Genomic DNA, 26,485 nt, shown 5'->3' with positions numbered 1-26,485 from the left:
TCAGCATCAGGGAAATACAAATCAAAACCTCAATGAGATACCACCCAACACCAGTCAGAATGGCAAAAATTAACCACTCAGAAAACACCAAATGTTGGCCAGAATGCAGAGAAAGGGGAACCCTCCTACACTGTTGGTGGGAATGAAAGCTGGTGCAGCCACTCTGGAAAACAGTTCCTCAAACAGGTTCCTCAAAAAGTTGAAAATAGAGCTACCCTATGACCCAGCAATTGCACCACTAGTTATTTATCCAAAGGATAAAAACATATTTGAAATGAAAACTGAGAAATGTTGAAAAGATTTATTGACTTGTTTAAAAGTAACAATAAGCACATTATTTTTACCATAAATGCATTTTTATCAAAACTAAATGTATTTTCCAAGTTAAATAAATTTAGTGTAAAGAATATCACTTTCATTTTCACAAGTTTCTTTACTACCCAGCTTAATAGAAGTCAGCTGTATGCTAATATGCATTTCTACTTTTAGTATGTGGTTTTGGTCAAGTATATGAAGAAAATATGGCCATATGCAGATATGTAGTTAGAAAAGGAAGAAGTATTTTAAAAGCTTTACAGATAACTGAAGATATTCTTCTCTGATACAATACCAATATTCAACAAGTGATAAAGTTTCTCAAAGATTAGCTACAATGAGTTATCTGAAATCAATGGTCTTTTCATCCTCTGTTACGTTAAAATCCATTGCGCTATTTATTGCCCTCCGAGGGTTTCTTTTACTAGGTGCATGATTTTGATCTCTCAGACTCCTTGAAGAGTCTCATGCACCCCAGAGTTCCTTAGACTGCACTGAGAACCAACTTCTATGTTAACCCTCTGCATTCTGCATCTCTTGTTTTTAAAATATACCTAGTTGTGTTTTCATGGCCGTGAAACCAGCTAGAGGCTGGTGCGTCCAGGAACCCCCAGTGTGGTACATCTCGGACTGGTTACCAAAGGTCAGCATCCCACTCTGGCTCTTTAAGGCGCAGCCCTGGGAAAAGGAATGGGGAGAGTCGCTTTGTAGTGAAGGCACGGCCATCTAGATGAGTGGCAGGGCTGGGTGAGAGGTTGTCAGAAATCCCCAAGTCTGTACCTATTAAGCTGGTCACTCCTCGTCTGTGTTAATGTTGTGTTAATTCTGCTGTTTGCTTATAGTCGAATAAAAATAAAAACATGGTGTGGATGAAAAAGAATTATAATAAAATGTATGCAGGATTTTGTTCTTACTCAGGTATGGTGAGGCCCACTGATCAAGAGATGATTGCTTTTGAAAAAACGGTTGGTTACTTACAGTTCCTGAGGAGAGGAGCCGTGGCATGCCACAGAGGGCCACAGGAAGCACCCGAGTCAGTCAGAAGGCAGAATAAGCGAGGGGAAAGCGTGGGCAAAAGCCCTGACTGCAGTTTTTGTGGGACGGAATGGACGAGGCAGGGTAAGCAGCTGAACAGGTTTAGGATCAGGTAGTTTAAATAATTTCTGTGGGCTTAGGGCTACAGGTGTGGTCTCTCTGGGTGTCTGCTACCTGGCCCTGGGGAGATTTAAGGCAGGAAGATAATGTCCTAGACTGCAGGAGCCTGATAAAAGGAGGCAGATGGGGGTAAGGGCCTGGGATTGGTTGGTTTGTATATCAAAAGTGTGCTTGTTCTTCTCAGGCCAGTGGTTTGCTATCTGTAGGAATTAGCTACCCCTTGGGGGAGGGGCGGTCCCTCCTCAGGTCTATAAGGCCCCACTGCGTCAAAGCATCAAGGAATACAAAAGGGGCAATACCTGGGTGGCTCACTTGGTTAAAGCGTCCGACTCTTGGTTTCAGCTTGGGTGGTGATCTTGGGGGTCCTGCGATGGAGCCCTGCATCAGGTTCCATGATCAGTGGGGAGCCTGCTTCAGGATTCTCTCTCGCTCCCTCTGACCGGCCCTGCACTCGCTCTCTCTCTCTTTCTCTCTCAAATAAATAAATCTTAAAAAAAAAGAAATACAAAAAAGAAATACACCATATATTAATGTAACATTGTGTAATCAACTATACTTCAGTAAAAAATATAAAAAATAAAAATAAAAATATGATCAATACACCTTTCAGGTTGGTTTACTTTCCCATAGTATACCAGATATATTCTGACCCCATCCCTTTTCTTAAGCCTATTTAACCCCTGTATTTGTTTTACCCATTTGTATTTTCTCATCCATCATGATAGAGATCAAAGCTCCTCTCTACTTTGAAGCTTTTGCGGACAAATAATTTGGTATTTCATCAATGGTACATTCCTCTGCAACACCACTTGAATTATTGTCCTATGTTGTTATTATACTTCCCAGGGGTATAAGCTAAATCTCTCCAACTAGATTGTTAATCTCTTTTTACACTGTTTGCATCTTCTAGACTGAGCCTCTACCTTTGTTGCTCTGGCTTGTCTCATCCTGGCTTGCCAGGATCTCATTTTCTCTGCTCCTATCTTCTTGCCGGATCGCCTCTCCACAGTCCTTCCCTTTGAACTGGACAGATGCCTATGACCGGTCCTTTGGTGCTGCCCTTGCCTCTACTCCTCCGGTGGTCTGCACTTGTCTCTCAGAGCACATTTGCTTCTGGTCATTCTGGCTCTTGTCTATCTCCTGGGACATTTCCTCACCTCTTCCATGAGTTGTAGGAAGAGTGAAACAGACATAAGGCTTGGATTATTGTAGATCTTACGCAGATATGTGTGTGTAGACCTATGGCTTTAAAGCCTTTTAAGTCATACTGTTTTCAGTAATTTGAAATTTTATATGTGATTTGTGCCATCAAAAACAGCACTTTAACAAGCCTCTTCTGTGTTCCCCTTCTCCTGTGTCTTAAGAACTTTAAGATAATTCATGAAAAATATCTAACTACTTTGCTTTCACTGTCTTGTCTGACATGTAATCTTTGCCTAAAGGAGTTGGAAAGCCATCTCAACCTTCTTTGATTTAGTTAAAGGAGTCCTATTTGAAAGCTTATTCTGAAACAAAACCTCATAAATGTCATATAACTAAAATTAATATTATGGTGGGGTCTTTAGAACTGTATTTTCCTTTCATTAGCTTTGACTCAATATCACAGCCTGATTCGTACTATGGTTAGATTAGATGTAGTCAATAAACAACAACAAAAATTTTTTTGTGGTTTTTCTTCCTTTCTTTTTGTAATTAAATTTTTATTTTTTTTAAGATTTACTCATTAATTTTTTAGAGAGAAAGCATGAGTGGGAGGGGCAGAGGGAAAGGGTCTTTCGTTTTTTTTTTCCTTCTCCCTCTGCCTCTCCCACTCGTGCGCTCTCTCTCTCTCTTTTTTTAAAGTAAACTGTGCACCCACTGTGGGGCTTGAACTCAAGACCCCAAAATCAAGAGTCACATGCTTTAATGACTGAGCCAGCCAGGTGCCCCTAAACAAAAGCATTTTTAAAGCTAAAGAAAGAGATTTTCATTTGTCTTTGTTTAAACTTCCAGATTCCTTTATGAATTCAAAGATCATGAACATTTTATTTTCTAATGGGGCAAGAAATACATGTTGGGTTTTAGAGTGGTAAAGTCATTCATTTCTTACCCTAGAGTTTCATTTTGCCATTTCTCTGATAACTGATTTGCATGGATTCTGCTAGTGTGCTAATGAATTTGGGACACAAAGGCCATATCATTTTAAATGGAATATGGAAGACGTTAATCTTCTGACTAAAGGTTAAATAGTAATTTGGTAGTAGAGCAAGACTCTCGGGGCACTTGGGTGGCTCCATCGGTTGGACCTCCGACTCTTGATTTTGGCTTGAGTCATGATCTCGGGGTCCTGGGATCAAGCCCCGCGTGGGGCTCTGTGCTCAGCACAGAGCCTGCTTGTCCCTCTACTTCTGGTCCTTCCCCCACTTGCTCTCTCTCTCTCCCTTAAATAAATAAAATCTTAAAAAAAAAAAAAAGACTCATACAGGGTATTTAGAAGAATACAGCAATTAGTTGATTTCATGTGATATTTGTTTTTGGCATCTAAGATTTGACTCTTAAACACAGGGATGTTTTGTGGAAGAAAACTGTCCTCTGTTTTCTCCTAATAACCCATTATGGATATATCATCTACAAACTGACCTTAATCTTCTTTGGAACCACTTAACTTTGAGGACTTTACCAACATGAATTTTAAAAGTGTCTCAAATTTATTGTCCTTTGTATAACTTTAATTTTAATTAAGTTATGCTCATTGTCTTAAATGTACCTCTTACAAACTACAAAGAAGTCTTTCCCACTTCTCATACACTAATATTTAGTTAGGTGGTATATTATCACTTGACCAATTCCTGTCATAGTTTTACATGCTGTTTGTTTTAAAAATGATTATGATGCTTACTGTTATTAAGCTTTTATAATCAAATGAAATAATGCATGAGCATGTTTTGAAAAATATGTGTGAGCTATACATGTGTGAGCTACAGTTTATAAACTCTGATCATATTCCTTCTTAACATCTATCTTTCTTAAGTTATAGCCTTAATCATTTGGCTGGTTTCCAGATAATAGGACCCAATATAGTTTATCACTCTGATGATGTCTTTCTGGATTTTTTCAAGAGTCATTCTAGTCTTCTTGAGGTACCATGTAACTAGAACCATAAAAATATTTCCACAGCTTTTAGAGTATGGTTTTATAGAAAAGTAAGTAAAGGTTTTCTACATTATTTCTAAATGTCTTTTCTATTTAAAAAATATTAAATATTTTAAACATCTTAAAGACCTTAAAGTGTGGAGGGTGATCCACCACTACATTTGCTTATCATGGAGTTCAATGTCACTTAACATTTATGGCACTTCCACTTTGGTCTCCTACCATGTTTAAATTTATTTATTATTTAGCTTATTGAATAAAGCAATTTAAGCTAGTATAGTGATAAATAGAAATGGTAAAATGTCTCCCCCCACCGCCAAAAAAAAAAGCTTTCAATTTTTGTATGTGCCCTCCTTTATTATACTGATGCTATGATACTTACAACTTCTTGCCTTATTCTTTTTGGGGGGGGGGCATAATCTTTATAGATTTCCCTATTTCTAGTCCAATTATTTCAGCTACTGAAGTTGTTAATATTCTACATTAAAATTTGCTAGTTCATTCTTGCATTCATACATTTTCCCTGAATTTCCCTCCCAGATGAAGTGGGAATGTGGTGACCTGAGGCTGGATTAATGTGTGAGGATAACAGAATCTGATGTCCAGAAAGATCTGAAACAGACCTGACAGCAAAGCTGGAACAAACCTGGCAGAGAGTTGAACTGGTATGAATGTTTGCTGAATTTGTTTGTTGCTAACCAAAGTGGCAATGAGAAGGGGCACAGCAGAATAGAGGATGGTGGGAATGAGGCACAGGCTGGGAATCAGAGGCACTGAGTGGAACAAGCCGGTGCATAAGAGAAAGCAGGATGGAGGTGCTTAGAAAGACTTTACATAGGGCTTGAGGATAGCCCTGGGAGCTTCTAATAGGATACCTGAGGCCCTATTATATGGATGGAATCAAAGTGGTTCAGGACATGGAGAATGCTCAGGTGCATTCATTCAACCCCCAGTTGTTTACACGTCCACTGAGTCAGGTGCAGGTGATACAAAGAATATAAGTCTTGTTTCTGGTACATTAGAGAGGTATTATTTGACATAACATAAACCTTTTTTGGTGCAAACAAAACTTAAAGCTTTTTAAGAACATCTTGTCTCTACGCTTAGCCTGGGACCCATAACATATCTTATTAAAAATGTGAATATAGGAGCGCCCGGGTGGCTCAGTTGGTTAAGTGTCTGTCTTTGACTGAGGTCATGATCTGAGGGTCCTGGGATCAAGTCCCGCATTGGGCTCCCTGCTCAGCAGGGAGTCTGCTTCTCCCTCTGCCGCTGCCCCCTGCTTGTGCTCTCTCTCTCTCTGTCAAATAAAATCTTTTTTTAAAAAATGTGAATATACTTGTAGAAAATATTGTGAATTCCTGCAACAAATGTGGTTTCTTGTTTCTTATATAAATCTTTGACATGTTTCTTCAATGGACAATTGCCCTTGACTAGAAAGAATAGATAAACTTTGACTAAAGTAAGAACATGACAAGACATTTGGGGAAAAGCAACATAAGCTGCGTGGATGTTGGGTTAGAAGGCATGTATTAATTATGCCCCAAAAATGGATCTTAGAATTTTGAAGTTGGTTTCCTAAAGCTATTAGTTCACATTTAGTATCCTGGAAGTTAATGGAAATCAAAAATAGAAATATAATCTTACCTGTTATAAAACCATGTTATGTCTTTACTTGGAATGTTTCACTTCAAATAAGACTACAGTGATCATGGAAAGGATCAAAAAAGGGAACCCAAACTGGACAGGAGATAAAGACAGATTTTTTAAAAAAATAATTCTTGTTTATTTTAGAGAAATAAAGACTTAAAAAGTTGGATCATAGGAAGGTATAGCTGAGTACAAATAATGAATAATTCTGAATACTAAACTTAGACTGCATCTTTTAAAGTAAAAAGAGGTAAATTTTGGGATAAATGACTACTCTGTAGCATTTGTTAATGTGGCTATCTATTGCACTACAGCAATGTTTTATTTATTTATTTTTTAGATTTTTATTTATTTATTTGAGAGAGAGAGTGTGTGTGTGTGTGTACGAGCAGGGGGAGGGACAGAGGAAGAGGGAGAAGCAGGCTCCCCACTGAGCAGGGAGCCTGCCTCAGGGCTCCATCCCAGGACCCCAGGATCATGACCTGAGGTGAAGGCAGACGCTTAACCAACTGAGCCACCCAGGCGCCCCAACAGCTATGTTTTAAATCTCAATTGCATATTGATATTTTACCTGACCTTAGTGCCCTGCCCAGATAACTCTTCTTCTCACTGTACCTCTACAGAGATTCATGGAGTTCAATCATCATAGGTCCAATAAACATCATTGAATGACCAGAACAAAATGAAATTAAGTATAAATAAATAATTTCTTTACATTAAAACTAAAAAGGAGACAATTCATTACATTCTCATGATGAAGATTAAGTGAACATTATTTTTAAAAATAGCACAAACTGGTTTATTGACATTCATTAGCAAAATGAATTAGTCAACAAATACTTTTTATTAAACTCAGTGTATTATTCATATGACTTAAAGATAAATAGAAAGGGCAATATTTTTATTTTATTTATTAAATATCATTATTTTTTAAAGTAATCTGTATGCCCATGAGACTCAAATTCATGACCCCAAGATCAACAGTCTCATGCTTCACCGACTGAGCCCGACAGGCACCCTGGAAGGGCAATGTTTTTAATTTTGGCCTATTTAGTCCCTGAGATTTGTTTTCAAAGTTTGCATTTAGGTTTTATGGTTAAGGCCAGCCCAGTTGATTCCAGGAGTGGCGCAATGTCGCCACCTAATGTGCAGAGCATGGGAATGATAATGATAAAGGGAAAAATTAACTTTCCAGTTTTAAAAAATTATGAAGTAAATATTAAGCTATTTTTGGTGTAATTACATTACGCCACTCTTCAATTGTATTGCAAGTGAACTGAATTACTGAGAATCAACCAATTCTGCTAGGAGTCTTATCAAGCTAGGACTTTTTAGCTGTGGACTTTTAAGGTTAACTTCCTCTCAGTATTTTTTTTTTTTAAATTTGAGTATAGTTGACATACAATGTTACATTAGTTTCAGGTTTACAACTTAGTGACTTGACAGGTTTATACATTATGCAATGTTCTTCACAAGTGTAGCTACCATCTGGCCTGTTATACCACTATTATAATATCATTGACTGTATTCCTTATGCTGTCCCTTTTATTCTCATGACTTCTACTATTATTGAATCACTATCAATTTCTCTTTGTGTCCATTAATATCTGCTTTATGTATTTAGGTGCTCCAGCGTTGGGAATGTAGATATTTACAATTGCTATATTCTCTGTTGGATTGACCCCCTCATCAGTAGGTAATGACTTTGTGTCTTGTTACAGTCTGTTTTAAAGTCTGTTTCATCTGGTACAGGTATTGCTATCCCAGTTTTTTTGTTGTTTTTTTTTTTGCTTCCATTTGCCTGGTGAATATTTTTCCATCCCTTCACTTTCAGACTGTTCCAGTCTGGGCTTTTAAGGGGGAGTGGGGGAGAGTGTCCCTGCAGCTCCTCTGCCCTTTAAAACTGAAGCTTTTTTTTTTTTCTCCCCTATATCCCAGTGCTACCTGGGATGGTTTGGGCTTGTGGACCCTAGGCTTGTGGGGTTTCAAGCTTCCTGTGATGACCAGACCTGGTAGTTAAAGCACCGGGACCCGCCTGTTATGGCATCCAGACCTGCCCATTATGGTGTCCAGACCCTGCACTGGGGTGGATTTTTAAGGTGAGGTGGGACAGAAACTGTTGTTCTCCAATCCCTCTTATCTGGAGAGCTTTTGGATAGGTCCTCCACTACTTGGTGAAGTTCTAGTGTTGTCTCTTTTATATACTAGTTGCTTTTTTAAACCACTGCTTTTTTTTCCTATGCCCAAGGACAGAAGGATCTGTTCCCATCTCTCAGTACTAACAGTACTATACTGTTCGCAGCATAGGGGGTGGGGGTTCCCCTTGTTACTGTGGCTCCTTCTCTCTTGCTGTTCTCTTGCCATTCTCTCTAACTTTGGTTGTTCAGTAGCTGTTCAGTCAGCCCTCGGTTCTTCCTCAGGAGGAATTATTCTGTTAGTAGGTGTACTTTGGTGTGTTCCATGGAGGAGGTGAGTTCTTCCTATGTTGCCATCTTGGACTGGAACTCCTTGGACAGGAATGCCTCAATATCTTTCTTTAAAACACATACACACATTACCACATGTACACACACACAATTTCCTGAATTTGTGCATCTTTTTCTCTTTTCCAACCCTTTTTACATGACCTTTTAATGTTATCATTGTTTCCATTTATCCTTTACTCTTCCATAAGCTGATTTCCAATGTGATCTTTTTTTCTAAATTGTCCACACACAGTTTCTTTTTATTTTGCTAAGGATCCAATCTATCCAATTTGTGAGAATTTAGTTCGAGATACATCTTTTCTTTTTTTATTTTATTTTATTTTTTTTAAAGATTTTATTTATTTATTTGTCAGAGAAAGACACAGCGAGAGAGGGAACACAAACGGGGAGTGGGAGAGGGAGAAGCAGACCCCCCGCCGAGCAGGGAGCCCGATGCGGGACTCGATCCAGGGACTCCAGGATCATGACCTGAGCCGAAGGCAGTCGCTTAACCAACTGAACCACCCAGGCGCCCGATACATCTTTTCAATTACAGTCAAAACCATTACCAACACCAAATTTGTTGGGTTAAATACCCTCCATTAGGCAACTAAAATACTTTAAATGCATACATACCAAAATACTATTGTTCTCTTTAGCCAGCACTTGGTACTTCTCTTTTGCCTATATATTCTCTACTGTTAATCAATCATTTTCATAAATGACCCCATCCATCTGAATATAACTCATTTGAGGGCAGTTATTATATCATTTTCATGCCCCCCCATCATCAACCCTTGCCCCACCACTTGTATTTTGCAAATAGTAGGCACATAATGTCTACTATATAAAAGGTGAGAAATACAATGTACCTGAAAGATGCTTTTATCCATTGTGAAGGAGTGGGAAAAATAAAGTAACACAAAGATAAAAAAGAAAAAAGCAATAAGAATTTTGTTGGATGTTTGGGCACTTCTTTGTTCTTTTCAGCCAACTACAGAACAGTGGTGAGGACTGGAAGGTGAGAGGAAGGAATTAGAGAGGTAAAGGACAAGTAATCAATCAAACATAGGGCTATTCAAGTGTGTCTTAGCTCAGGCTGCTATAACAAAATACCATAGACTGAGTAGTTTATAAACAACAGAAATATATTTCTCATAGTTCTGAAGGCTGGAAGTCTGGGATCAAGGTGTCAGCATGGTCAGGTTCTGGTGAGGATCCTCTTCTGGGTTACAGACTGCCATGTTCTGTGGTATCCTCAGATGATGAAAAGAGAGTGAGCTAGCTCTCTGGCCTCTTCTTTTAAGGGCACTAATCTTATTCCTGAGGACTCCACTCTCATGACCTAGTTACCTCTGAAAGGCCCCACCTCCAAGTATCATTCTATTAAGGGTTAGATTTCAAAGTATGAATTAGGGGAGGGGGGGCACAAACATTCAGTCCATAATGCAGTGTTTATAGTATTCTAAGTAATGTGCTAATTTCTTGGGAGGGGCACAGGATTTTAAAAACACACAGATCCTCATATTGTGCTCTTGGGGAGTTACAACTGTCACATGCAATAGGTTAAAAGAATATTATGTGCTAAATAGTGCAATGTTGACCATGTGTTCAATAAAAGTTTCAGGGAACTAGAAAGCATGTGGATTGGTACCAACAGAGGAATGCTTCTGCAGAAGATGGGTGTTGAATCAGATCTTAAATTTCCAGATATGAAACAAAAAGAGGCAAAAGATGAAGTTGGGTGAAAGAAGAAAGCATGCGTTTTTGGAAAGTGAAATATCATAAAGCACAAGTAATACTAAAAAAAAAAACACTTCTATTTCTCCTTCAACTGATTTTCATGATATTGTCTAGTGCTGCTCTAATATACCAGTCACTAGCCACATGTGACTATTTAAGTTTAAATAATTTAAATGAAATGAAATTTAAAATTCAGTTCTTTGATTGCACTAGCCACATTCCAAGGGATCAACAGCTACAGGTGGCTAGTGGTTACTGTATTGAAGAGTGCAAATATAAGACACACCCATCATTGCAAAAAGTTCTTTCGTAAGTGCTACAGTAAGTGTTATTGGGCACTTGTTATATAAGAAGCTCTCATGATTCCATTTAATCTTCATAGCAAACTTGTGAAGTATATACTTACGGAGAAGAAAACCAAGGTTCCTAAAACTTAAGGATTTTCCCAAAGTCACAGAGTAAGTGGCAGGGCTGTAACTTGAAGTTTCATCTGACTTCAAAAACTGATACCGTAAGCCATGGAAAATAAGTTTCCTCAGTAAGGAAAAGTGAGTTCTTTATCAGAGACAATGACATCCACCAATGTGGCAGGGAAAATCCAGTAAGTTCTTGAGTAAAGGAACAAAACCATAAAAATGGTGTGTTTCAGGATAATTAAATTGGTTTATGTGCAGGGCTAGGCTAGTCATATGATGTTTTTAGAGGAAAAAAAGACCCTTTCTGGGAGGGAAGCAGCCTTATGGGCTTGTGACTTGATTAACAAAGCAGGAATTAGACCCCAGGCCCTTTGCCTCCTCTACATTTGGTGTCCTTTCTCAACAGGAAGAATTGGAAGTCATGGAGGGAACAATGACCTGGGATATAATGGAAGCAATGGCAGGGAGAAGGGGGAAAGGAACAGCAAAAAAATTTTGAAAAAATAAGTGAAAAAATTAGGTTTAAAAAATTGGAATAAGGGGCGCCTGGGTGGCTCAGTCGGTTAAGCGGCTGCCTTTGGCTCAGGTCATGATCCCAGGGTCCTGGGATCGAGCCCCGCATCAGGCTTCCTGCTCAGTGGGGAGCCTGCTTCTCCCTCTCCCTCTGCCTGCCTCTCTGCCTACTTGTTCTCTCTATCTCTCTGTCAAATAAATGAATAAACTCTTTAAAAAAAAAATTGGAATAAGAGCAGATTTAGAGTCCACTTCAAGGTTTCCAGTACATTGGTCCAAAACACTGTGGTACCTAATGCTCGAACAGAGGGAGGAAAAGATAGTCAACTTCCAGTTTCTAGTGTAGCATCTAAGGAGCTTAGAAGCTGTTACTTCCCAGAGTGGATAAAAATACAAGACCCCTCTATATGTTGCTTGTAAGAGACTCATTTCAGACCTAAAAACACCTGCAAATTGAAAGTGAGGGGACAGAGAAACATTTATCATGTAAGTAGATGTCAAAGGAAAGCCAAGGTAGCAATACTTATATCAGACAAAATAGACTTTCTTTACTTATTTATTTCTTGTTTCAAGTTTTTTTTTTAAGATTTTATTTATTTATTTGAGAGAGAGAGAGAGCATGAGCCGGGGGAGAGGCAGAGGGAGAAACAGACTCCCCTGCTGAGCAGGGAGCCCAATTCGGGGCTTGATCCCAGGACCCTGGGATCAGGACTGAGCCAAAGGCAGCTGCTTAACCGACTGAGCCCCCCAGGTGCCCTTGTTTCAAGTTTTTACTTAAACTCTATTTAGTTAACATATAGTGTAATATTGGTTTCAGGAGTAGAATTTAGTGATTCATCACTTACATATAACACCCAGTGCTCATTACAAGTACCCTCCTTAATTCCCATCATCCATTTAGCTCATCCCCCGCCCACCTCCTTTCCAGCAGCCCTCAGTTTATTTTCTATAGTTAAGAGTCTTGGAACAAAATATACTTTAAAATGAAGACTGTGGGGCGCCTGGGTGGCTCAGTCATTAAGCATCTGCCTTCAACTCAGGTCATGATCCCAGGGTCTTGGGATCGAGCCCCGCATCAGGCTCCCTGCTCTGCGGGAAGCCTGCTTCTCCCTCTCCCACTCCCCCTGCTTGTGTTCCCTCTCTCGCTGTATCTCTCTCTGTGAAATAAATAAATAAAATCTTTTAAAAAAATAAAATAAAATAAATGACGACTGTAACAAGAAACAAAGAAGGACACCATATAATAATAAAGGGGACAATCCAACAAGAAGATATAACAACTGCAAATATTTATGGATCCAACATGGGAGCACCCAATACATAAAACTGTTAATAACAAACAAAAAGGAACTAATTAATAGCAATGCAATAATAGTAGGGGACTTTAATTTTTTTATTTAAATTCAATTAGCTAACATATAGTACATCATTAGTTTCAGATGTAATAGTAGGGGACTTGAACACCCCACTTACATTGATGGGCAGAGCATCCAAACAGAAAATCAACATGGGGACAGTGGCTTGGAATGACACACTGGGCCAGATGGATTTAACAGATATATTCAGAACTTTCCATCCTAAAACAGCAGAATGCATATTCTTTTCAAGTGCACATGGAACATTCTCCAGAATAGATCACCTATTAGGCCACAAAACAAGTCTCAACAAATTCAAAAAGATTGAAGTCATAGCATACATCATTTCCAACCACAACAATGTAAAACTAGAAGTCAACCACAAGAAAAAAACTGGAAAGAACACCAATACATGGAAGTTAAATAAGATGCTACTAAACAATGAATGGGTCAATCAAGAAATCAAAAATTATATGGAAATACATGAAAATGAAAATACAATGATCCAAAATCTTTGGATCTGCGAAAAGCAGATTTAAGAGGGAATCTTATAGCCATACAGGCCTACCTCAAGAAGCAAAAAGCTCTCAAACAATCTAACTTTACACCTCAAGGATCTAGAAAAACAACAATACACAAAACCCCAAACCAGCAGAAGGAAGGAAATACTAAGGATTAGAGCAGAAATAAATGAAGCAGAAACTAAAAAAACAATGGAACAGATCAGTGAAACCAGGAGCTGGTTTTTTAAAAAGATCAACAAAATTGAGAAACCTCTAGCCAGACTCAGAGAGAAAGAGAGAGAGGACTCAAATAAACAAAATCAGAAATGAAAGAGGAGAAAGAACAACTGATATTACAGAAATACAAAGGATTGTAAGAGAATATCATGAACAATTATATGCCAACAAATTGGACAACCCAGAAGAAACGGATACATTCCTAGATATGTATAATATCCCAAAACTGAATCAGGAAGAAATAGAAAATTTGAACAGACATCAGCAATGAAATTGAATCAGTAATTAAAAACTCCCAAAAAACAGAAGTCCAGGACAGACTGCTTCACAGGTGAATTCTATCAAACATTTAAAAAAGAAAGAAGAAAACTATTGTTTTTGAACTATTCCAAGAAACAGAAGAAGGAAAGCTTCCAAATTCATTCTATGAGGCCAGAATTACCTTGATACCAAAACCAGATAAAGACACCACAGGCCAAAATCTCTGATGAACATAAATGTAAACATCCTCAACAAACTACTAGCAAACTAAATCCAACAATACATTTAAAAAATCATTCACCACAATCAAGTGGAATTTATTCACAGGATGAAAGTTTGGTTCAATATTCTCAAATCAATCAGCATGATACATCTCATCAATAAAAGAAAGGATGGGGTGCCTGGGTGGCTCAGTCATTAAGCATCTGCCTTCGCCTCAGGTCATGATCCTGGGGGCCTGGGATCAAGCCCGGCGTTGAGCTCCCTGCTCAGTGGGAAGCCTGCTTCTCCCTCTCCCACTCCCCCTGCTTGTGTTCCCTCTCTCGCTGTCTCTCTCTGTCAAATAAAGTAAATAAAATCTTTTTTTAAAAAAAGGATAAAAATGATATCATCATTTTAATAGATGCAGAAAAAGCACTTGACAAAGTACATCAATTCATGATTTATAAAAACCCTCAACAGGGGGCGCCTGGCTGGTTCAGTTGGTAGAGCATGTGACTCTTGATCTTGGCCTCTTGAATTCAAGCCCCACATTTGGAAATAGAGCTTACTTAAAAAAACAAAACAAAACAAACAAACAAAACCCTCAACAAAGTAGATTTAGAGGAGGCATACCTCAACATAATAAAGGCTATCTATGAAACCCACAGTAAACATCATACTCAATGGGTAAAAACTGAGAGCTTTCTCCTAAGGTCAGGAACAAGATAAGGATGTTCACTCTCACCATTTTTATTCATTTTTCTTCAACACAGTACTGGAAGTCCTAGCCACAGCAGTCAGACCAAAAAAAAAAAAAAAAAGGGCATTCAAGTTGTTAAGAAAGAAGTAAAACTTTCACTGTTTGGAGATGACATGATACTACATATAGAAAACCCTAAAGACTCCACCAAAAAACTACTAGAACTGATAAGTGAATTCAGTAAAGCTGCAGGACACAAAATCTTTGTTCAGAAATTTGTTGTATTTCCACACACTAATAATGAAGCAGCAGAAAGTGAAATTAAGAAAACAATCTCATTTGCAATTCCACCAAAAATAATAAAATGCCTAGGAAAAAACTTAACCAAAGAAGTGAAAGACTTGTATTCTGAAAGCTATAAAACAATGATGAAAGAAATTGAAGATGACACAAAGAAATGGAAAGAAATTCCATGCTTATGGATTGGAAGAACAAATATTTTTAAGATGTCTATACTATCCAAAGCAATCTACACTTTAATGCAATCCCTATCAAGACACCAACAGTGTTTCTCATAGAACTCAAACAAACAATCCTAAAATTTGTATGGAACCACAAAAGGCCCTGAATAGCCAAAACAATCTTGAAAAAGAAAAAACTGGAGGTATCACAATTCCAGACTTCAAGTTACATTATATAGATGTAGTAATCAAAACAGTACAGTATGGGGGCCTGGGTGGCTCAGTCGTTAAGCGTCTGCCTTCGGCTCAGGTCATGATCCCAGGGTCCTGGGATCGAGTCCCACATCGGGCTCCCTCCTTGAGGGGAAGCCTGCTTCTCCCTCTCCCACTCCCGCTGCTGGTGTTCCTGCTCTCGCTATCTCTGTCTCTGTCAAATAAATAAATAAAATCTTTAAAAAAACAAAACAAAACAAAACAAAAAACAGTACAGTATTGGCACAAAGACAGACACATAGATCAATAGAACAGAATAGAAAACCCAGAAATAAACCCACAATTATTTGGTCAATTAATCTTCAGCAAAGGAGGAAAGAATATGCGGTAGGAAAAAAGATAATCTCTTCAACAAATGATATTGGGAAAACTGGGCAGCTATATGCAAAAGAATAAAACTGGACCACTTTCTTACACCATACACAAAAATAAAGTCAAAATAGATTAAAGACATAAATGTGAGATCTGAAACCATAAAAATCTTAGAAGAAAACATAGGCAGTAATTTCTCTGACATCGACTTTAACAACAGTTGTCTACATATGTCTCCTGAGGCAAGGAAAACAAAAGCAAAAATAAGCTATTGGGACTACATCGAAATAAGAAGCTTCTGCACAGCAAAGAAAACAATCAACAAAATTAAAAGGCAGCCTACTGAATGGGAGAATATATTTACAAATGACATATCCGATAAAGGGTTAGTATCCAAAATACGTAGAAAAGTGATACAACTCAACACACAAAAAAACAAATAATCCAGTTTAAAAATGGGCAGAAGACATGAACAGACATTTCTCCAAAAAAAGACATGTAGGTGGCCAATATAGACAAGAAAAGATGCTCAACATCACTCATAATCAGGAAAATGCAAATCAAAACCACAATGAAATATCCCCTGACACCTGTCAGAATGGCTGAAATGAAAAACAGAAGAAACAACAAGTGTGGGCAAGAATGTGGAAAAAAAGGAACCCTAGTGTATTGTTTGTGGGAATGCAAACTGGTGCAGCCATTATGGAAAACAGCATGAAGATTCTTCAAGAAGTTAAAAGTAGGGCGCCTAGGTGGCTCAGTCATTAAGCGTCTGCCTTCGGCTCAGGTCATGATCCCAGGGTCCTGGGATCCAGTCCCACATGGGGCTCCCTGCTCGGCAAGAAGCCTGCTTCTCCCTCTCCCATTCCCCCTGCTTGTGTTCCTGCTCTCGCTATCTCTCTCTCTGTCAAATAAGTAAATAAAATCTTAAAAAGAAAAAAAAAAAGTTAAAAATAGAACCACCCTATGATCCAGTAATCACACTGGTATTTACCCAAAAAGTATAAGAACACTAATTTGAAGGAATACATGCACCCCTGTTTATTGCAGTATTATTTACAATAGCCAAATTATGGAAGCAGCTCAAATGTCCATCAGTAGATGAATGGATAAATAAGATGTGGTATATATATACAATGGAATATTATTCAGTCATAAAATAGAATTAAATCTTGCTATTTGCAACAACATAGGTGGATCTAGACAGTATAACACTAAGTGAAATCAGTCAGTCAGAGAAAGACAAATGATTTCATTTATATGTGGAACTTAAGAAATTTAAGAAACATAGCAAAGGATAAAGAGAGAGAGAGAGAGAAACCGAGAAACTGACTCTTAACTATAGAGAACAAACTGATGGTTACCAGAGGGGAGGTGGGTGAAGTAGGTGAAGGGGATTAAGAATACACCAATCCTGGGATGGGTTAGCCTGGTGATGGGTATTAAAGAGGGCACGTACTGAATGGAGCACTGGGTGTCATACGCAAACAATGAATCATGGAACACTGCATCAAAAACTAATGATGTATGGTGATTAACATAACATAATAAAATTTAAAAAAAAAGAATACACTAATCTTGATGAGCACTGAGTAATGCATGGAACTGTTGAATCACTATGTTGTACACCTGAAACTAGGGTAACACTCTATGATGACTATACTGGAATTAAAATAAAAAACTTAAAAAAAACCCACAGAAATTGTCACTCCCATCCACATGACAAGGGAAAAAAAAGCTGAATTGAAAATCAGCAATTCTTCTTAGATCCATTAGAGAACTGAGGTCACAAGGTAAACACCTGGCCTCAAAATTGGGGACAGGCAGATATAAAGAATCACAACTTACTGGAGGAGAAATTAGGAAAACCAGTGCTGGGGTAGGAAAAGCTAATCTGTAATTGATAAATTGCTGGAAGCTCAGTGTGGACAAATCTGAGGGTTAAAAATTTAAGAAGGAACCAAGCAATAGGGGGACCACACATCTTTGTGAGTGTTACCTCCAAGATGCCTACCATGTGCCCACAGTGAAAATCTGAGAAAATCCCTTGGTGCTTCTGGCTAGGGAAGGAGACATGTAGCCATTCTGAAATAAGCCTCGAGCATTCTCTTTGTAATGAAGTCTGACCTCAAGAGAAACTATTTTATGAGAGCCTGACCAACTGGGGGGACAGGAAATACCCAAACACCCTCTAGCCTTCCTGTCTCACCTAGAGGGGAAAGGGCAAAGCTGTAAAGCATGTGTGAAGGTCATAGCCCAGAGGCACAAGCTCAATAAAGATTGAGACCTAATCATAGGACTATAGAAGTGTCCTCCCCCAACACCTCACATGAAGTGGGCTCCAATAAAACAGTGGACTACAATGGAAATAACTACATACCTCAGACCTTATTTAAGAAGTCTTCTGGGGTGCCTGGGTGGTTCAGTCAGTTAAGCATCTGCCTTTGGCTTAGGTCATGATCTCAGGGTCCTGGGATCGAGCCCCATATTGGGTTTCCCTACTCAGCTGGGAGTCTGCTTCTCCCTCTCCCTCTGCCCCTCCTCCTTGCTCATACTCTCTCTCTCTCTCTCAAATAAATAAAATCTTAGAAAAAAAAAAGAAGTCTCTCAAAAACAAAACAAAACCGCTCAGGTGGTTAAGTGTCTGACTCCTGATCTCAGCTCAGGTCTTGATCTCAGGGTCATGAGTACAAGCCTCACATTGGGCTCTACAATGGGTATAGACCCTACTTAAAAAAAAAAAAAGAATTCTAAAAAAAGAAGAAGAAGAAGGTAGCAGGAGGGGAAGAATGAAGCAGGGGAAATCGGAGGGTAGACGAACCATGAGAGACAATGGACTCTGAAAAACAAACTGAGGGTTCTAGAGGGGAGGGGGGTGGGAGGATGGGTTAGCCTGGTGATGGGTATTGAGGAGGGCACATTCTGCATGGAGCACTGGGTGTTATGCACAAACAATGAATCATGGAACACTACATCTAAAACTAATGATGTAATGTATGGGGATTAACATAAGAATAAAAAAAAAAGAATTCTCTCACGTCCTTGATTTCAAACTATATTACAAAGCTATAGTATCAAAACACTATGGTATTAGCATAAAAGCAGATGTATAGATCAATGTAATAGACTAAAGAGCACAGAAATAAACCCAAGCGTATATGGTCAATTAATTTATGACAAAAGAGGTAAGAATATACAATGGGAAAAGGACAGTCTCATCAATAAATGGTATTGGGAAAATTGGACATCCACATGCAAAAGAATGAAACTGGACCACTATCTTACACCATACACAAAAATTTACCAAAATGGATTAAAGACTTGAATGTAAGACCAGAAACCATAAAACTACTAGAAGAAAACATAGGCAGTATGCTCCTTGACGTCACTCTTGGTGATATTTTTTGGATCTGACCTAAAGGCAATGGCAACAAAAGCAAAAATAAACAAATGGGACTGAATTGAACTAAAAAGCTTCTGCACAGTAAAGGAAACCATCAACAAAATAGAAAGGTAGCCTACTCAATGGGAGAAAATAATTGCAAAGGATATATCTGATAAGGGGTTAATATCATTATATTAATATATCATTATATTGTGTATATATATACACACACAACACACACACAATGGAATACTACTCAGCCAGAAAAAGAATGAAATCTTGCCATTTGTGACAACATGGATGGACCTGGAGGGTATTATGCTAAGTGAAATATGTCAGACAGAGAAAGACAAATACCACAGATTTCGTTTAAACATGGGATCTAAAAAATCAAAACAAACAAATATACAAAACAAAACTCAGAGAATAGATTGATTGGTAGTTGCAGGGGGCAGGCAGGTAGTTGAAAGGGATCAAGAGGTACAAAATTCCAGTATACAATAAGTAAGTCACAGGGATGTAATATACAGCATGATGACGATAATCAATAATATTATATTGTAAATTTGAAAATTACAAAGAAAGCAAATCTTAAAATATTTCTCATCACAAGAAAAAATGTTGTAACTTTGTATGGTGACAGATGTTAACTAGATTTATCGTGGTGATTATTTTGCAATGTACACAATGTGTAATCATTATATTGTATACCTCAAACTAATATAATGTTGTATGTCAATTATACATACATACATACATACATACATAAAACTCCTGATTCTGTCAGGAACCTAAAGATAATAGGGGAGACAAAAACAAGGACATCAGAGGAAATTTAGTCTCTGATACCTACAGTTACAGCAAACAGTAAACACAGCCTAAACCCTAGCTAGATAAACAGGCATCAGAACTAAACTCAACTATGGCAGGGATATTAGAATTATGATACCAGGATTTAAATTAATTATATTAATATGCTAAAGGTGCTAAGGGAAAAAGTGTATAACATGCATGGGAAATTAGATGGTAACTACACTTACAGCAGTGAGCATTTTGTAATGGATATACAGTTGATCCTTGAACAACATGCGTTGAACTGCATGGTTCCACTTACATGCAGACTTTTTTACAGTACTGTAAATGTATTTTCTTTATGATTTTTTTTGTTTTTGTAAAGATTTTATTTATTTATTTGAGAGAAAGAGAGTAAGTGAGAGAGAGAGAGCACAAGCCAGGTGGGGAGAGGCAGAGGGAAAAGCAGACTCCCTGCTGAGCAGGGAGCCTGATATGGGGCTCAATCCCAGGATACTGGGACCATGACCTGAGCTGAAGGCAGATGCTTAACCAACTGGGCCACCCAGGTGACCCTTTTCTTTATGATTTTATTAATAGCATTTTCTTTTCTCTAGCTTTATTGCAAGAATACAGTACATAATACATATAAAATATAAAATATGTGTTAACTGTTTATGTTATTGTTAAGGCTTTTGGTCAACAGTAGGCAATTAGTAGCTAAGTTTTTGGGGAATCAAAAGTTATATGTGGATTTTTGACTGTGCAGGGGGTAGCACCCCAATCCAGGTTATTCAAAGGGTCAACTATAATTGTCAAATCGCTGTATGTACACCTAAACCTAATATAATATGTCATCTATACTTCAATTTTTTTTAAAAGATTTTATTTATTTATTTTGGCAGAGAGAGACAGCGAGAGAGGGAACAGAAGCAGGGGGAGTTGGAGAGGGAGAAGCGGGCTTTCCACCAAGCAGGAAGCCCCATGAGGGGCTCGATCCCAGGACCCTGGGATCATGACCCGAGCTGAAGGCACATGCTTAACGACTGAGCCACCCAGGCATCCCTATACTTCAATTTAAAAAAAAAAAGATCAAATGGGTAATGTAAGCAGAGAGATGGAAACCCTAGGAAAGAATCAAGAGGAAATACTAAATATCAAAAATACTGTAAAGGAAATGAAGAATATTTTTAATAAGTTCATCAATGTACTGGAGATGGCTGAAGAATCTGTGAGTTTAAGAAACGTCTTAACATCTCTGCCATATCTGAGTCTGGTTACGATGCTTGCTCTTTCTACTGTTTCATGTTCATTTTGTCTTTCAGTATGCCTTGTAATCATTGGTTGAAAGCCAGACATGATATGCTTAGTAAAAAAAAAACTGAAGAAAATAGGTCTGTAGTGGGAGGTTTTACATTTGACCAGTTAGGGGTTACGTTGTGTTCTGCAAAAGACTTACTAAATCAAAAACTATGGAGTGGGATCCAGCAATTTGTGTTTTTAACAAGCCCTCCCACTGGTTCTGATGAATGCCAAATTTGAAAACTACTTCTATACCATCACAATTATTAAGACCATGGTAAATTAGGGAAAAGTATAGGTAGAAGAGCATGCACTGGCTTTTATAATAGCTCCAGCATTTGAGAAAGATAAGGACAATTATAAGAAATGTGGAGTTGGTTGGTTTTTGTTAATTATTATAAATGTGCTACAGGAAGGAAAAGACAAGCTCATGTTAGCCAGCTATCTACTCAAGGCATATCATGAAAGCTAGAAATCATCTATGGCAGCCTTTAAAGAGACTTTCAGAACCAGGGTTCCTTTGAGAAATGTTTGATTTAAGACTGAGACAGAGAAAATACAAGGTGAGACTGAAGCATTATGGTACCAGAAAGTAAAGAAATGCTCAAAAAAAAAAGAATAGGGGCACATCAAAAAGACATGGAAGGTAAAGCTTAATTCCCTCCCTTTCCTTTGAGGAATGGCCTAGCCTCAGTAACCTGCTTCCTTAGAGTAGGGAAAGGGAAAAATATTAACTATAAAATGGAAGAACTTGGCAAATGGTACATTTTGAAGTGCTGAACAGTTACCATCTGCAGAAATCATGTGAATATCATGTACCCCCTACAATGATGTGATGAGGACACCTCACCTCAGAGGTATTCTTTCCAAAACCCCATAACACCCATCTAAGCATGAAAAAGTCATCAGACAAACCTAGATTCGGGGACAGTCTATAGGATATCTGATCAGCACTCCTCAAGGCTATCAAGGTCATGAAAAACAAGACTAAGAAATTGCCACGAATCAGAGGAGACTAGGGACACATGACAACTAAATGAAATGTGCTACCCTGGTATGCAGAAAAGAATTAAGAGGGATGCCTGGGTGGCTTAGTCAGTTGGGCGTCTGCCTTTGGCTCAGGTTTTGATCCCAGGGTCCTGGGATCGAGCCCCGCAGTGGGTTCCCTGCTCAGCAAGGGAGTCTGTTTCTCCCTCTCCCTCTGCCCCTCCCCCTGCTTGTGCTCTTTCTCTCTCTCTCTCTGACAAATAAATAAAATCTTAAAAAAGAAAAAGTTAACAAAGCAGTCTTGAGATTGCTATCCTTGGAAAGGTCTGCTTGCAAGGTTGGCCCTTGACTGGTGTCTGGGAACTTAGATTTTGGGGGAGTTCCCACAATTCCCTTGTAAGCATGGCTCATGGTGCCTAAACTGTTTGTACAAATAATACAATTTATGGTGAACACCTGCTTTCCTTCTGAGAGTCTAGAAATTTGGGTGCTTGTTAGCTAGAGGGTACCTGTGTGACTAGTCCTTAATAGAAATCCTAGGCATTGAATGTGCAATGAGCTTACGGGCAGACAATATTTCTGGTTATCACAACTTGTTGCTAAAGAAATTAAACATGTCCTGGGCGCCTGGGTGGCTCAGTTGGTTAAGCGACTGCCTTTGGCTCAGGTCATGATCCTGGAGTCCTGGGATCGAGTCCCATATCAGGCTCCTTGCTCGGCAGGGGGTCTGCTTCTCCCTCTGACCCTCCCCCCTCTCATGTGCTCTCTCTATCTCATTCTCTCTCTCAAATAAATAAATAAAATCTTTAAAAAAAAAAAAAGAAATTAAACATGTCCTGTGTGACTCCACTGAGAGGGGACTCTTGGAAGCTTATACTTCTGGACTTACCCCAGGTACCATTTCTCTTTGCTGATTTTGTTTTGTAGCCTTTCATTGTAATAAATCATAGTCATGAGGATGACCAAATGCTGATTCCTGAGTCCTGGCAAATCATTAAACTTGGGGGTGGCCTCGGGGAACCTTGACACAGCTGGATTGGATCCTGGGGAAAAAAAGAGAACATTAATGTAAACATTGGTAAAATCCAAATAAAGTTTGGAGTTTAGTTAATGGCAATGAGCCAATGTTGGTGTTTTAGCTTTGACAAATGTATCATGGAACTGTAAGATCTTAACAATGGGAGAAACAGGGTGAGGGGTAAATGAGAACTCCCTATACTATCTTTGTAAATCTAAAATTATTCCAAAATAAAAAAATTTATTAAAAAAGTAACACTCAGGAGGGATGGGGTGGCTGGGTGATGGACATTGGGGAGGGTATGTACTATAGTGAGCGCTGTGAATTGTGTGAGACTGATGAATCACAGACCTGTACCCTTGAAACAAATAATACATTATATGTTAATAACAAATTTAAAGAAAAGTAACACTCAAACAAAATGCTTTGGAAATTCATAAAAAAGACTATACCATTCATATACCATTCATCAGAAAGAGAGAGAGGGAGAGAGATTATCTAAACTGAAACACAAAGAAAAAAACGAGAGGGAGCAAGTGAGAGAATGCAAGCATTTTATTTACTGTAGCCACAGGGACAGATTGTAGTTTTTTTTAAAAAAAATCAAACTCAGGATCCAACTGTGAGAGCAGCAGAATTTAGAACGTTGAATTCATAACCCATAGCATGTCTCCTAAACTAAAGTCAGGGCCTGGAAGGGAGAATAATGAGACCCTGAGATCTAGAGTCACTTGGCCTTCCTATGGGATAGTGACCTCCCTTTGAAAACCATGCAGAAATCTCACCTGAGAAGATGCCTTCCAAGATGCTAGATTCCCTTAAGATTTGCCACAACTATCTCCAGTGTTTCTAGACCAATAACTAGAGTCAACTTTCATCATGGCCTTACTGGGGGAGCACTGTCCCTGCTTTGGAATAAAAAAGATTGTTCACCAAACACGCACTGGCAGAATTGGAAGAACACACCTGGCTGGGGATGGATCTTGGTATATGTTTAGGGAATGTGCTCTGAGGTAAGGATATTCTAGATCTGTTGAGTGTAAATCCAAAATAACCAAGAAAACCCTAAAGAACTGAATTGAACTGAAATTGATAAGATTATTTTCTGTTACCAGGGATCCCCTGTTATAGGGGCACAAAAGAGGTTATATCACAGAAAAATGTAAAAGTTGCATTTCTTTACACAGCAGAATTTGTGAGCTGTCAGTGACATATCTTTTAATTCTTCAATAACTTCATCAGGTGAAGTTGCAGTGAATAATCTTTGTCTCCTCTTGTTCCTAACACAGAGTCTGGCTCTTAGTTACTATTTAGAAATTTGCTCATTTAAGGAACTCACCAGGAGACTGGGTACACACAGAGAAAGGTAACTACCTATAGATTCTTGAGTATGCTTGCCATTCAAGGTGAGAAGTGTCTTTAAAATGTGAATGCTTTCCAAAGGCTAATCCTCAGCCCTTTGTTCTTAGTACAAGCTCTTCTACAATATCTCTTCTAATGGCTTTCAAGCGCTGCAATAACCTGCTAAACTGTTCTGTGAGATTCTGCTACTTCAGATACATGGTGCATGCTGATGTCAGATTACCATCCAGATACTTTTTTTAGTATGTTACTCTGCTGCTCAAATTCTTTAAATGAGGGGCGCCTGGGTGGCTCAGCTGTTAAGCGTCTGCCTTCGGTCATGATCCCAGGGTCCTGGGATTCGAGCCCCACATAGGGCTCTCTGCTCAGCGGGAAGCCTGCTTTCCTCTCCCACTCCCCCTGCTTGTGTTCCCTCTCTCTTGTCTCTCTCTCTCTGTCAAAAAAAAAAAAAAATCTTTAAATGAGTATTTAGGGCCTTACATGCTAAAATTAAACCATCTTAGCTTCTTGAAGACTTTTCCCAATCTGTTTCCTCTTTTTCTAGTCTTATTTTCCATTCCAACTCTAAGTCTTAATCCTAGAAAGTTTCTAAACATATCTTTAACATCCTAGGTTCAGTGTTTTTTTTTTTTGAAAACCAGCTCCCTTCACCTGCAAATCTTTATTTGTGCACCAAGTTTATAGAACATGCAACCACCTTTCTGAACTATTTCATGTGTAAGGGTTCTCTGGTTGTAAATGCTTTTATTTGACCCGTTGTCAAAATGTGGAAATAATTCTTAACATTTAAAAATCATTGAAAAATTTTAAGTTCTAGTAGGGCCCACACTTCAACAAATGACTAAAGTTTACTAGCAGCCGCCATCTTTGGATATGTGTTGTTCAGTTGGATAGTCACAACTACATTGGAAAAATATTTACTGAACACCCATTACTTGCCAGACACTCTTCTGGATGCTGGGGATAAAGCAATGAACAAAACTGGTCATGGAGTTTATATGCTAAAGAGGAGGGACAGAAAACATAAGTATACGACATATTAGGAAGTGATAAATGCTATAGATCGAGCAAGCAGGGGACAGGGTTAAGAGGGATAGGACTTAGACAGATGGGACTGATGGCATCTTGAGCTCTTCATTTGTTTTGACCCTGATTTATTTGGAGCAGAGGCATTGTAAAAAAAAAAAAAAAAAAAGATGTCATGTAGGTTGTCTAAAAATAAAATGCATTTAAACTTAAAAAAAAAAAAGAGGGATAGGGAATTTCTGGTTGGGAAGCGCACCTGCACTTTTCTATTCACTTAAATAACTGGCTGGCTCCTTCGGAAATTTGATTTGTGGCCCCTAGCAGAATTCTAATACACTGTCTTGCGCATGCTATACACTGGCCCTAAAGAACTGTCAGCAGGTTGAAGGCAGGAAGTGTGTGCCTCATTCGTCTTTGGATTCCCAGAGTCGAGCAGTGTTTTCAGGGCGAAAAGTTAGGGAATCCCCACAGAGCTATAGTTACTTCGGCCACTGCTTTCCAGGGTGGTTATTCCAACAGGGGTAGACGCCGAGGCTCCATCCGTTTCCAGGGCAAGCGGACTGTGACGCAAGCGCAGCCACTAGTCTGCCCTCGAGGGATCAGACTGCATCTTAGGAACGAATTAAACGAGCGAGAACGAGAGCCTCTGAACGCGGAAAACGCCGCACGACCACGCCCCTTCAGTGTCGCCGCCCGCAAGGCGGCTTCCGGGCCTCTAGGGTCGCCCAGTTCTAGGCGCGACAACTTCCGGCCCCGAAGGTCCCCTGCTCCGTGGCTTGCCGGGGTCCTAGCGATGGAAAGGTGGCCGCGGCGGCCGCCTGACACCCCCCTCCCCCCAACGGAAGCCTGGGACAATGGCTGCTGCCTTTTCCGGGGAGGCGGCGGCGACAGGAGCGCTGAAAGGATACGCACGCCGGCGGG

General features: G+C 39.0%; 1 long non-coding RNA gene across 1 annotated transcript; it reads right to left on the bottom strand.

The window, feature by feature from the left end:
• Positions 1 to 356: 356 nt before the first annotated feature.
• Positions 357 to 26,246, bottom strand: LOC135363880 (uncharacterized). Its single transcript, XR_010410153.1, has 4 exons — positions 25,821 to 26,246; positions 23,048 to 23,201; positions 1,770 to 1,957; positions 357 to 993 (listed from the first exon to the last, which is right to left on the bottom strand). It is a non-coding gene; the product is annotated as an uncharacterized LOC135363880 (long non-coding RNA).
• Between the last annotated feature and the right edge of the window lie 239 nt (positions 26,247 to 26,485).

The sequence above is a fragment of the Mirounga angustirostris genome, unplaced genomic scaffold (assembly GCF_029215605.1).
Source record: "Mirounga angustirostris isolate CCGP_5_RB_7025 unplaced genomic scaffold, mMirAng1.0.hap1 SCAF_3, whole genome shotgun sequence".
NCBI classification, from domain to species: domain Eukaryota; kingdom Metazoa; phylum Chordata; class Mammalia; order Carnivora; family Phocidae; genus Mirounga; species Mirounga angustirostris.
This window is presented reverse-complemented; position numbering and strand designations above follow the sequence as displayed.